The sequence below is a fragment of the Bubalus kerabau genome, chromosome 3 (assembly GCF_029407905.1).
Source record: "Bubalus kerabau isolate K-KA32 ecotype Philippines breed swamp buffalo chromosome 3, PCC_UOA_SB_1v2, whole genome shotgun sequence".
Lineage (NCBI taxonomy): Eukaryota > Metazoa > Chordata > Mammalia > Artiodactyla > Bovidae > Bubalus > Bubalus kerabau.
In genome coordinates, this window is record NC_073626.1 from 57,152,997 (window position 1) to 57,165,591 (window position 12,595).

Here is a 12,595-nt window from a genome sequence, read left to right on the forward strand (position 1 = left end):
TACTGTCTTGATAACTGTGGCTTTGTAGTAGAGCCTGAAGTCAGGTAGGTTGATTCCTCCAGTTCCATTCTTCTTTCTCAAGATCGCTTTGGCTATTCGAGGTTTTTTGTATTTCCATACAAATTGTGAAATTATTTGTTCTAGCTCTGTGAAGAATACTGTTGGTAGCTTGATAGGGATTGCATTGAATCTATAAATTGCTTTGGGTAGTATACTCATTTTCACTATATTGATTCGTCCAATCCATGAACATGGTATATTTCTCCATCTGTTAGTGTCCTCTTTGATTTCTTTCACCAGTGTTTTATAGTTTTCTATATATAGGTCTTTAGTTTCTTTAGGTAGATATATTCCTAAGTATTTTATTCTTTCCATTGCAATGGTGAATGGAATTGTTTCCTTAATTTCTCTTTCTGTTTTCTCATTATTCGTGTATAGGAATGCAAGGGATTTCTGGGTGTTGATTTTATATCCTGCAACTTTACTATAGTCATTGATTAGTTCTAGTAATTTTCTGGTGGAGTCTTTAGGGTTTTCTATGTAGAGGATCATGTCATCTGCAAACAGTGAGAGCTTTACTTCTTCTTTTCCAATTTGGATTCCTTTTATTTCTTTTTCTGCTCTGATTGCTGTGTCAAAAACTTCCAAAACTATGTTGAATAGTAGTGGTGAAAGTGGGCACCCTTGTCTTGTTCCTGACTTTAGAGGAAATGCTTTCAATTTTTCACCATTGAGGATAATGTTTGCTGTGGGTTTGTCATATATAGCTTTTATTATGTTGAGGTATGTTCCCTCTATTCCTGCTTTCTGGAGAGTTTGTATCATAAATGGATGTTGAATTTTGTCAAAGGCTTTCTCTGCATCTATTGAGATAATCATATGGTTTTTATTTTTCAATTTGTTGATGTGGTGTATTACATTGATTGATTTGCAGATATTGAAGAGTCCTTGCATCCCTGGGATAAAGCCCACTTGGTCATGGTGTATGATCTTTTTAATGTGTTGTTGGATTCTGATTGCTAGAATTTTGTTAAGGATTTTTGCATCTATGTTCATCAGTGATATTGGCCTGTAGTTTTCTTTTTTTGTGGGATCTTTGTCAGGTTTTGGTATTAGGGTGATGGTGGCCTCATAGAAGGAGTTTGGAAGTTTACCATCCTCTGCAATTTTCTGGAAGAGTTTGAGCAGGATAGGTGTTAGCTCTTCTCTAAATTTTTGGTAGAATTCATCTGTGAAGCTGTCTGGACCTGGGCTTTTGTTTGCTGGAAGATTTTTGATTACAGTTTCAATTTCCGTGCTTGTGATGGGTCTGTTAAGATTTTCTATTTCTTCCTGGTCCAGTTTTGGTAAGTTGTACTTTTATAAGAATTTGTCCATTTCTTCCACGTTGTCCATTTTATTGGCATATAATTGTTGATAGTAGTCTCTTATGATCCTTTGTATTTCTGTGTTGTCTGTTGTGATCTCTCCATTTTCCTTTCTAATTTTATTGATTTTATTTTTCTCCCTTTGTTTCTTGATGAGTCTGGCTAATGGTTTGTCAATTTTATTTATCCTTTCAAAAAACCAGCTTTTGGTTTTGTTGATTTTTGCTATGATCTCTTTTGTTTCTTTTGCATTTATTTCTGCTCTATGTTTTAAGATTTCTTTCCTTCTACTAACTCTGGAGTTCTTCATTTCTTCCTTTTCTAGTTGCTTTAGGTGTAGAGTTAGGTTATTTATTTGACTTTTTTCTTGTTTCTTGAGGTGTGCCTGTATTGCTATGAACTTTCCCCTTAGGACTGCTTTTACCGTGTCCCACAGGTTTGGGGTTGTTGTGTTTTCATTTTCATTCGTTTCTATGCAAATTTTGATTTCTTTTTTGATTTCTTCTGTGATTTGTTGGTTATTCAGCAGCGTGTTGTTCAGCCTCCATATGTTGGAATTTTTAATAGTTTTTCTCTTGTAACTGAGATCTAATCTTACTGCATTGTGGTCAGAAAAGATGCTTAGAATGATTTCTATTTTTTTCAATTTACCAAGGCTAGCTTTATGGCCCAGGATGTGATCTATCCTGGAGAAGGTTCCATGTGCACTTGAGAAAAAGGTGAAATTCATTGTTTTGGGATGAAATGTCCTATAGATATCAATTAGGTCTAACTGGTCTATTGTATCGTTTAAAGTTTGTGTTTCCTTGTTAATTTTCTGTTTAGTTGATCTATCCATAGGTGTGAGTGGGGTATTAAAGTCTCCCACTATTATTGTGTTATTGTTAATTTCTCCTTTCATACTTGTTAGCATTTGTCTTACACACTGCGGTGCTCCCGTGTTGGGTGCATATATATTTATAATTGTTATATCTTCTTCTTGGATTGATCCTTTGATCATTATGTACTGACCTTCTTTGTCTCTTTTCACAGCCTTTGTTTTAAAGTCTATTTTATCTGATATGAGTATTGCTACGCCTGCTTTCTTTTGGTCCCTATTTGCATGGAAAATCTTTTTCCAGCCCTTCACTTTCAGTCTGTATGTGTCCCCTGTTTTGAGGTGGGTCTCTTGTAGACAACATATGTAGGGGTCTTGTTTTTGTATCCATTCAGCCAGTCTTTGTCTTTTGGTTGGGGCATTCAACCCATTTATGTTTAAGGTAATTACTGATAAGTATGATCCCATTGCCATTTACTTTATTGTTTTGGGTTCGAATTTATACACCATTTTTGTGTTTCCTGTCTAGAGAATATCCTTTAGTATTTGTTGGAGAGCTGGTTTGGTGGTGCAGAATTCTCTCAGCTTTTGCTTGTCTGAAAAGCTTTTGATTTCTCCTTCATACTTGAATGAGATCCTTGCTGGGTACAATAATCTGGGCTGTAGGTTATTTTCTTTCATCATTTTAAGTATGTCTTGCCATTCCCTCCTGGCTTGAAGAGTTTCTATTGAAAGATCAGCTGTTATCCTTATGGGTATTCCCTTGTGTGTTATTTGTTATTTTTGCCTTGCTGCTTTTAATATTTGTTCTTTGTGTTTTATCTTTGTTAATTTGATTAATATGTGTCTTGGGGTGTTTCGCCTTGGGTTTATCCTGTTTGGGACTCTTTGGGTTTCTTGGACTTGGGTGATTATTTCCTTCCCCATTTTAGGGAATTTTTCAACTATTATCTCCTCAAGTATTTTCTCATGGTCTTTCTTTTTGTCTTCTTCTTCTGGGACCCCTATGATTCGAATGTTGTAGCATTTAATATTGTCCTGGAGGTCTCTGAGATTGTCCTCATTTCTTTTAACTCGTTTTTCTTTTATCCTCTCTGATTCGTTTATTTCTACCATTCTATCTTCTAATTCACTAATCCTATCTTCTGCCTCTGTTATTCTACTATTTGTTACCTCCAGAGTGTTTTTAATTTCACTTATTGCATTATTCATTATATATTGACTCTTTTTTATTTCTTCTAAGTCCTTGTTAAACCTTTCTTGCATCTTCTCAATCCTTGCCTCCAGGCTATTTATCTGTGATTCCATTTTAATTTCAAGATTGTGGATCAATTTCACTATCATTATTCTGAATTCTTTATCAGGTAGATTCCCTATCTCTTCCTCTTTTGTTTGGTTTGGTGGGCATTGATCCTGTTCCTTTATCTGCTGGCTATTCCTCTGTCTCTTCATCTTGTTTAAATTGCTGAGTTTGGGGTGTCCTTTTTGTATTCTGGCAGTTTGTGGAGTTCTCTTTATTGTGGCGTTTCCTCGCTGTGTGTGGGTTTGTACAGGTGGCTTGTCAAGGTTTCCTGGTTAGGGAAGCTTGTGTCGATGTTCTGGTGGATGGAGCTGTATTTCTTCTCTCTGGAGTGTAATGAAATGTCCAGTAATGAGTTATGAGATGTCTATGGTTTTGGGGTGACTTTGGGCAGCCTGTATCTTGAAGCTCAGGGCTGTGTTCCTTTGTTGCTGGAGAATTTGCTTGGTATGTCTTGCCCTGGAACTTAGAGAAACTTTTCATCTTTAACATAGATGTTTTATCAATGGTGCTGTACAGAAGGAGAAGTTTTGAAAATACTGTAAAAATAAGACCGATAACTGGAAGTAGGAGGCTTAAGTCCAAACCCTGACTTCAGGGAACTCCTGACTCCAAGGAACATTAATTGACAGGAGCTCATCAAACGCCTCCATACCGACACTGAAACCAAGCACCACACAAGGGTCAACAACACATTTAAAAGCTCATACACTGTGATCAAGTTGGTTTTATTCCAGGGATGCAAGGATTCTTCAATATATGCAAATCAGTCAATGTGATAGACCATATTAACAAACTGAAGGATAAAAACTATATGATCATCTCAGTAGATGAAGAAAAAGCCTTTGACAAAATTCAGTACCCATTTATGAGTAAAACTCTTTAAAAAAAAAAAATCAGCATAGGAGGAACCTACCTCAACATAGTAAAGGCCATATATGATAAGCCTACAGCAAACATTATTCTCAATGTCGAAAAACTGAAAGCATTTCCAATAAGATCAGGAACAAGACAAAGTTTCTGTTTTCACCACTATTAGTCAACTTCCTTATTTTAGGAAGTCCTACAGCAATCATAGAAGAAAAAGAAATAAAAGGAATCTAGATTGGCATAGAAGTAACGCTCTCACTGTTTGCAGATGGCATGATACTGTCCATAGAAAACCCTAAAAGTACTATCAGGAAATTACTAGAGCTAATCAGCGAATTTAGCAAAGTCCCAGGATACAAAATCAATACACAGAAATCACTTGCATTCCTATATGCTAACAGTGAAAAATCAGAAAGAAAAAATAAGGAATAAATTCCATTCACCATTGCAACAAAAAGAATTAAATATCTAGGAATAAACTTACCTAAGGAGACAGAAGACCTGTATATGGAAAATTATAAGACACTGATGAAAGAAATCAAAGACAACATAAACAGATGGAGAAATATTCCATGCTCCTGGGTAGGAAGGATAAATATTGTGAAAGTGAATATACTACCAAATGCAATCTACAGATTCAATGTGATCCCTATCAAATTACCAATGCATTTCTCACAGAACTATGACAAAAAATTTCACAGTTCACCTGGAAACACAAAAGACCACAAATAACCAAAGCAGTCTTGAGAAAGAAGAATGGGGCTGGAGGAATAAACCTTGCTGACTTCAGATTATACTACAAAGCTATAGTCATCAGGACAGCATAGTACTGGCACTAAAACAGAAATATATACCAATGGAACAAGATAGAAAGCCCAGAAATAAACCCATGAACCTATAGGTACCTTGTTTTTGATAAAGGGGGCAAGAATATACAATGGGGCAAAGACAGCCTCTTCAATAAGTGGTGCTGGGAAAACTGGACAGCTACATGTAAAAGAATAAAATTAGAACACTTTCTAACACCATACACAAAGATAAACTCAAAATACATTACAGACCTAAGTGTAAAACCAGACACTATAAAAATCTTAAAGGAAAATATAGACAGAACACTTGATGACATAAATCAAAGCAAGATCCTCTATGACCCACCTCCTAGAATAACAGAAATAAGAACAAAAGTAAACAAGTGGGACCTGATTAAACTTAAAAGCTTTTGCACAGCAAAGGAAACTATAAGTAAGGTGAAAAGGCAACCTTCAGAATGGGAGAAAATAATAGCAAATTGAATAACTGACAAAGAATTAATTTCCAAAATATGCAAGCAGTTCATACAACTCAATGCCAGAAAGACAAACAACCCAATCAAAAAGTGGGAAAAGATCTAAACAGACATTTCTTCAAAGAAGACATACAGCTGGCTAACAAATGCATGAAAATATGCTCAACATCACTCATTACTAGAGAAATGCAAATCAAAACTACAATGAGATATCACCTTATACCTGTCAGAATGGCCATCATCAAAAAGTCTACAAACAATAAGTGATGGAGAAGGTGTGGAGAAAAGGGAACACTCTTGCACTGTTGGTGGGAATGTAAGTGGATAGAGCCAATATGGAAGACGGTCTGGAGATTCCTTAAAAAACTAGGAATAGAAACACCATGTGACCCAGAAATCCCGCTGGCATATACTCTGAGCAAATCAAAATTGAAAAAGACACATGTATCCCATTGTTCATTGCATCACTACTTACAATAACTAGAACATAGAAGCAACCTAGAGGTCCATTGATAGATGAATGGATAAAGTTGTGGCACATATACACAATGGAATATTACTCAGCCATAAAAAGGAATACATTTGAATCGCTTCTAATGAAGTGGATGGACCTAGAACCTATTATACAGACTGAAGTAAGTCAGAAAGAGAAAGATAGATAGATAGATAGATAGATAGATAGATCCTACTCCATATATATGGAATCTAGAAATGTTTTACCACAGAATTTATTTGAAGGGTAATGCTCAAAATTCTCCAAGCAAGGCTTCAGCAATACATGAACCATGAAATTCCAGAGTTCAAGCTGGTTTTAGAAAAGGCAGAAGAACCAGACATCAAATTGCCAACATCCACTGGATCATCAAAAAAACAAGAGAGTTCCAGAAAAACATCTATTTCTGCTTTATTGACTATGCCAAAGCCTTTGACTGTGTGGATCACAATAAACTGTGGAAAATTCTGAAAGAGATGGGAATACCAGACCACCTGACCTGCCTCTTGAGAAACCTATATGCAGGTCAGGAGGCAACAGTTAAAATTGGACATGGAACAATATACTGGTTCCAAATAGGAAAAGGAGTACGTCAAGGCTATATATTGTCACGCTGCTTATTTAACTTCTATGCAGAGTACATCATGAGAAACGCTGGGCTGGATGAAGCACAAGCTGGGATGAAGATTGCTGGGAGAAATCTCAATAAGCTCAGATATGCAGATGACACCACCCTTATGGCAGAAAGTGAAGAGGAACTAAAAAGCCTCTTGATGAAAGTGAAAGTGGAGAGTGAAAAAGTTGGCTTAAAGCTCAACATTCAGAAAACGAAGATCATGGCATCTGGTGCCCTCACTTCATGGGAAATAGATGGGGAAACAGTGAAAACAGTGTCGGACTTTATTTTGGGGGGCTCCAAAGTCACTGCAGATGGTGATTGAAGCCATGAAATTAAAGAACACTTACTCCTTGGAAGGAAAGTTATGACCAACCTAGATAGCATATTCAAAAGCAGAGACATTACTTTGCCAACAAAGGTCTGTCTAGTCAAGGCTATGGTTTTTCCAGTGGTCATGTATGGGATGTGAGAGTTGGACTGTGAAGAAAGCTGAGCACCAAAGAATTGATGCTTTTGAACTGTGGTGTTGGAGAAGACTCTTGAGAGTCCCTTGGACTGCAAGGAGATCCAACCAGTCCATTCTGAAGGAGATCAGCCCTGGGATTTCTTTGGAGGGAATCATGCTAAAGCTGAAACCCCAGTACTTTGGCCACCTCATGCGAAGTGTTGACTCATTGGAAAAGACTCTGATGCTGGGAGGGATTGGAGGCAGGAGGAGAAGGGGACAACAGAGGATGAGATGGCTGGATGGCATCACTGACTTGATGGACGTGAGTCTGAGTGAACTCTGGGTGTTGGTGATGGACAGGGAGGTCTGGCGTGCTGCGATTCATAGGGTCACAAAGAGTCGAACACGACTGAGCAACTGAACTGAACTGAATAGATAAACAGACATAGAGAACAGACTTATGGACATGGGGAGAGGGGAGGAGAGGGTAAGATGTATATAGAGAGTAACATGGAAAGTTACATTACCATATGTAAAATAGATAACCAAAGGGAATTTACTGCATCAGGAAACTCAAACACTGGCTCTGTATCAACCTAGTGGGGTGGGATGAGGAAGGAGATGGGAGGGAGGTTCAAGGAGGGAGGGGATATATGTATACCTATGGCTGATTCATGTTGAGGTTTGAGAGAAAACAACAAAATTCTGTAAAGCAATTATCCTTCAATTAAAAAATAAATATTTTTTTAAAAATAATGTGGAAGAGTTAGTTATAAAGGAAAAGCATTTTGTATATGACTGAGGTTGTTATCAATATAAAATAGGCTGTCATAACTTTGGGATTTTTTTATACAGATGATAAGAAAACCACAACCTACTTTAAGGTCTATACTCTGTTAAGCTGTGCCTGTTGTAAGAGTACCACTTTCCAGGTGGCGCTAGTGGTAAAGAATCTGCCTGCAATGCAGGAGACATAGGATCTATCTCTGGGTCTGGAAGATCCTCTGGAAGAGAAAATGGCTACCCACTGCAGTGTTTTCTCCTGGAAGATTCCATGGAAAGAGTGTCCTAGATGGCTATAGTCCATGGGGTCACAAATTGTCAGACACAACTCAGGTATGGAGTATCCACAAAAGGATTTTGCGAGTAAATATTCAGTAGGATGTGGGTTTGAATATGCCCAAAATATGTCAAGAACCCACTTGAGTGAGTTACTCACACACCTATTTGCATGAGAGACCTAGTAGTACTGCACACAAGGAGCTCATCCTGACAGACATGGGAGTCATGGGGGAGTGCAGGGCATATTTGAATACAGAAGGATAAGACGTACTCATATAGTTCCTCCACCACTGGTCCCAACAACCTCCTAGTGGACTTCATTTCAGTCGCTTAGTCGTGTCTGACTCTTGCGACCCGATGGATTGCAGGACAACTGGCCTCCCTGTCCATTGCCAACTCCCAGAGTTTACTCAAACTCATGCCCATTGAGTCAGTGATGCCATCCAACCATCTCATTCTCTGTCATCCCCTTCTCTTGCCTTCAATCTTTCCCAGCATCAGGGTCTTTTCTCATGAGTCAGTTCTTCGCAAGTGGCCAAAGTATTGGAGTTTCAGCTTCAACATCAGTTCTTCCAATGAATATTCAGGATGGATTTCCTTTAGGATAGACTGGTTAGATCTCCTTGCAGTCCAAGGGACTCTCAAGAGTCTTCTCCAACACCACAGTTCAAAAGCATCAATTCTTCAGAGCTCAGCTTTCTTTATGTTCCAACACTCACATCTATACATGACTACTGGAAAAACCATAGCTATGACTAGATGGAACTTTGTTGACAAAGTAATGTCTCTGCTTTTTAATATGCTGTCTAGCTTGGCCATAACTTTTCTTCCAAGGAGCAAGTGTCTTTTAATTTCATGGCTTGCAGTCACCATCTGCAGGGATTTTGCAGCCCCAAAAATAAAGTTAGCCACTGTTTCCCCATCTATTTGCCGTGAAGTGATGGGATCAGATTCCATGATCTTAGTTTTCTGAATGTTGAGCTTTAAGCCAACTTTTTCACTCTTCTCTTTCACTTTCATCTAGAAGCTCTTTAGTTCTTCTTCACTTTCTGCCATAAGAGTGGTGTCATCTGCATATCTGAGATTATTTATATTTCTCCCAGCAATTTTGATTCCAGCTTGTGCTTCATCCAGCCCAAAATTTCTCATGATGTATTCTGTACATAAGTTAAATAAGCAGGGTGACAATATATAGCCTTGATGTACTCCTTTCCTGATTTGGAACCAGTCTGTTGTTCCATGTCCAGTTCTAACTGTTGCTTCCTGACTTGCATACAGACTTCTCAAGAGGCAGGTCAGGTGGTCAGGTATTCTCATCTCTTTAAGAATTTTCCAGAGTTTGTTGTGGCCCATACAGTCAAAGGCTTTGGCATAGTCAATAAAGCAGAAGTAGATGTTTTTCTGGAACTCTTTTGCTTTTTCAGTGATCCAACGGATGTTGGCAATTTGATCTCTGGTTCCTCTGCCTTTTTGAAAACCAGCTTGAACATCTGGAAGTTCATGGTTCACATATTGCTGAAGCCTGGCTTGGAGAATTTTAAGCATTACTTTACTAGCTTGTGAGATGACCACAATTGTGTGGTTGTTCGAACATTCTTTGACATTGTCTTTCTTTGGGATTGGAATGAAAACTCACCTTCTCTGATCCTATGTCCACTGCTGAGTTTTCCAGATTTGCTGGTATATTGAGTGCAGCACTTTCAAAGCATCATCTTTTAGTATTTGAAATAGCTCAGTTGGAATTCCATCACCTCCACTAGCTTTGTTCATAGTGGTGCTTCCTAAGGCCCACTTGATTTCACATTCCAGGATATCTGGCTCTAGGTTGGTGATCACACCATCATGAAGATCTTTTTTGTATAGTTCTTCTGTTATTCTTACCACCTCTTCTTAATATCTTCTGCTTCTGTTAGGTCAGTAATTTGTTAAAAAGCAGCTTTGTGTCTTGTTGGAGGCAAGGGGCACTTCCTCCACATCTTTAAGGTGCCTAAGGAAACAAAGGAAGGACTTTTAGAAGAAGCTCTGGTGGATGGAGAAGAGAGGCCCCACTACTCCCTGTGAGATGTGTAGGAGCTAGAATTTGGGCAGGCAGCTGCACTTCCCTCCCGACCTTCCGTGACTTCCTGAACTGACATCTTATCATGTTTCCTCCATCCGTAAGACTTTCCTGTTGCTCTTTGGAAAAGATCCAAAACTTTTGCTTTGGTTTCCATGCCCTGGCCCATGTCAATAAATCAAGTTACCATGTCATTCTCTTAGAGCACTGGCTTTTTCCTCTAAGACCTTTTCTCATTTGTGATCACTTTGTGTAATTTTTCTATTAACTTCTTATCCTAATCCAACCAGCTGGCCAACCAAATCATTGGAGAGGCTCTTATTCCCAGACCATGTCCAGTGTCTGGCTCAGAACAGGCAGATTCACGTTTCCTTATGAAGGTAGGATGAGACACCAGAGTAGCCTGAAGACATTCCAATTTAGTTCAAGGTATAAGGGCCTGGAAATAAAAGGATAGTCATGGGTCATCTCCTGCTTCTTTGCTCACATGCTGTGACTGCCATGACCCCCTCCCATTCCCAACCCTGGGCTCATGTAATCACTGACTTGTTTGATATAGTTATTGTGGTTGTGTAAGGAGGAAATATAATTACTGATTTAAGTAACAAAAATAATGCTGATCACTTTCATTCACTGCTTACAAGATAAGATTTATTTTTGTCCATCCTCCAAACAACCCTTCAAAAAAAAAATTTATTTTTAACTGCCTTATTCAGCTGAGGAATCTGGTTATCTACAGCTGTGTAACAGATTACCTCAAATTTTAGTGACTTGGCACGTGATTCAGGGTCAATATTTCAGGCAGGAGCTAGCTGGTGATTGTTGTGCACCATGACCAGGCATCCATGGAGGTCACAGGTGTTATTCAGCTGGTGGGTGTGCTGGTCTGCAGGGTCCAGGACAGCTTCATTCCCCATGTGTCTTGAACCTTGAGGGGATGGCTGTGGGCTAGATGTATTCAGGTGAGACTAAGGCCAGATGATGGTCTCAGGGTATCTGGTCTCTTTAGGCAGTCACTCAGGCTCACAAACACTATTCAAAAGCCCCAGAAGGAAGCTGCAGAGCTTCAGAAGAGACATCACTGACAATCACAAAACTCGCTTCTCCTGCAATCTCTACATCATGCAAATCATTTGAACCCAGCTCAGATTCGAGGGAAGACACCGTCCCTCAATGGGAGAAGCAGCACAGATGTTGCAGTCATCTTTGATCTACCGCAGAGGTCAATGGCTCATCTGTGTCAGTGCAGCCCTGGGAGGCAAATCTCAGGTGAACCAGAGGCTACAGAAAAGTACTACTTCTCTGTACTTTAGATAGCCAGAAACTTAATTTCTAGAAGTGGACCCATTTTCTTCTCTAGAAAGAAAGATATTTAAGATTAAATACCTTTGGTTTTCTCTCAGGGAAATGAGGAAAGAGGAGAAAGATTTCAAAGATGCCAGGAGTGATCCATTAATTCCCTGGTCTGGGATTCTCTACTGGGTGCACCTGGAGCTCTGGTAGCAGTTCCAGGCAGGTGTGGGTGATGGGCTGAAGAAGCTACTGGAAAGAAAAGATGCATGACTACAACTGACATATCCCTGGGAACATAATTAAAACTAACATATCCCCAGGGCCTGAAAAGAAACCAGTTTGAAAAATTGAAATGAACTTAACTCTGTTCTGTTGTGGGCAATAAGCTTCTTTGCTGCCCTAGTGTAAATGATGCCTGGAAAACTTTCTGAATGGACCTTACATGGGACACGGAAGTGTTTCCTTGTAAGAACAGCCTCCACAGACTGATGAAACATTCCCAACCCCCCATTTCCCTCCTGGTCATGTGAGTCCACAGCTTCAACTCTCTTCTGAATGCTTTGAAAGCTCTGACAAACTTTAAATCTAGACGGATGAGGGAAGAAGGGAGGGAAGGGAGAAGGAGAGGTCGATCCTTTCAAAATTCATTTCAGGGTGCTCTTGCGTCTTGACTATCCACCAGGAAGAAGCTAGAGTCACTCTACTCTGCCAGGAAGGGTTCCCAGAAAGGAGGATTCAGTCAACTACCCTCTTAATATACCAACCCCTCTTAGTTTTATAACCTTCTACTTTCTATCTCTATTGATACCTGGTTCCAAACATGAACTTGTGATACAAGCAAACTCCAGAAAATTCCTGATTTGGGTGGAACCCCAATTCTGTTTGGCAATGACCTCTGAGCATGTCAGTTATCCTTTCCTAGTGGTCCAGAGCCCTCCTCTGCCTGTCTTTCTGCATTTTTCTTGAAAGGGTGGAGTAAATTCCT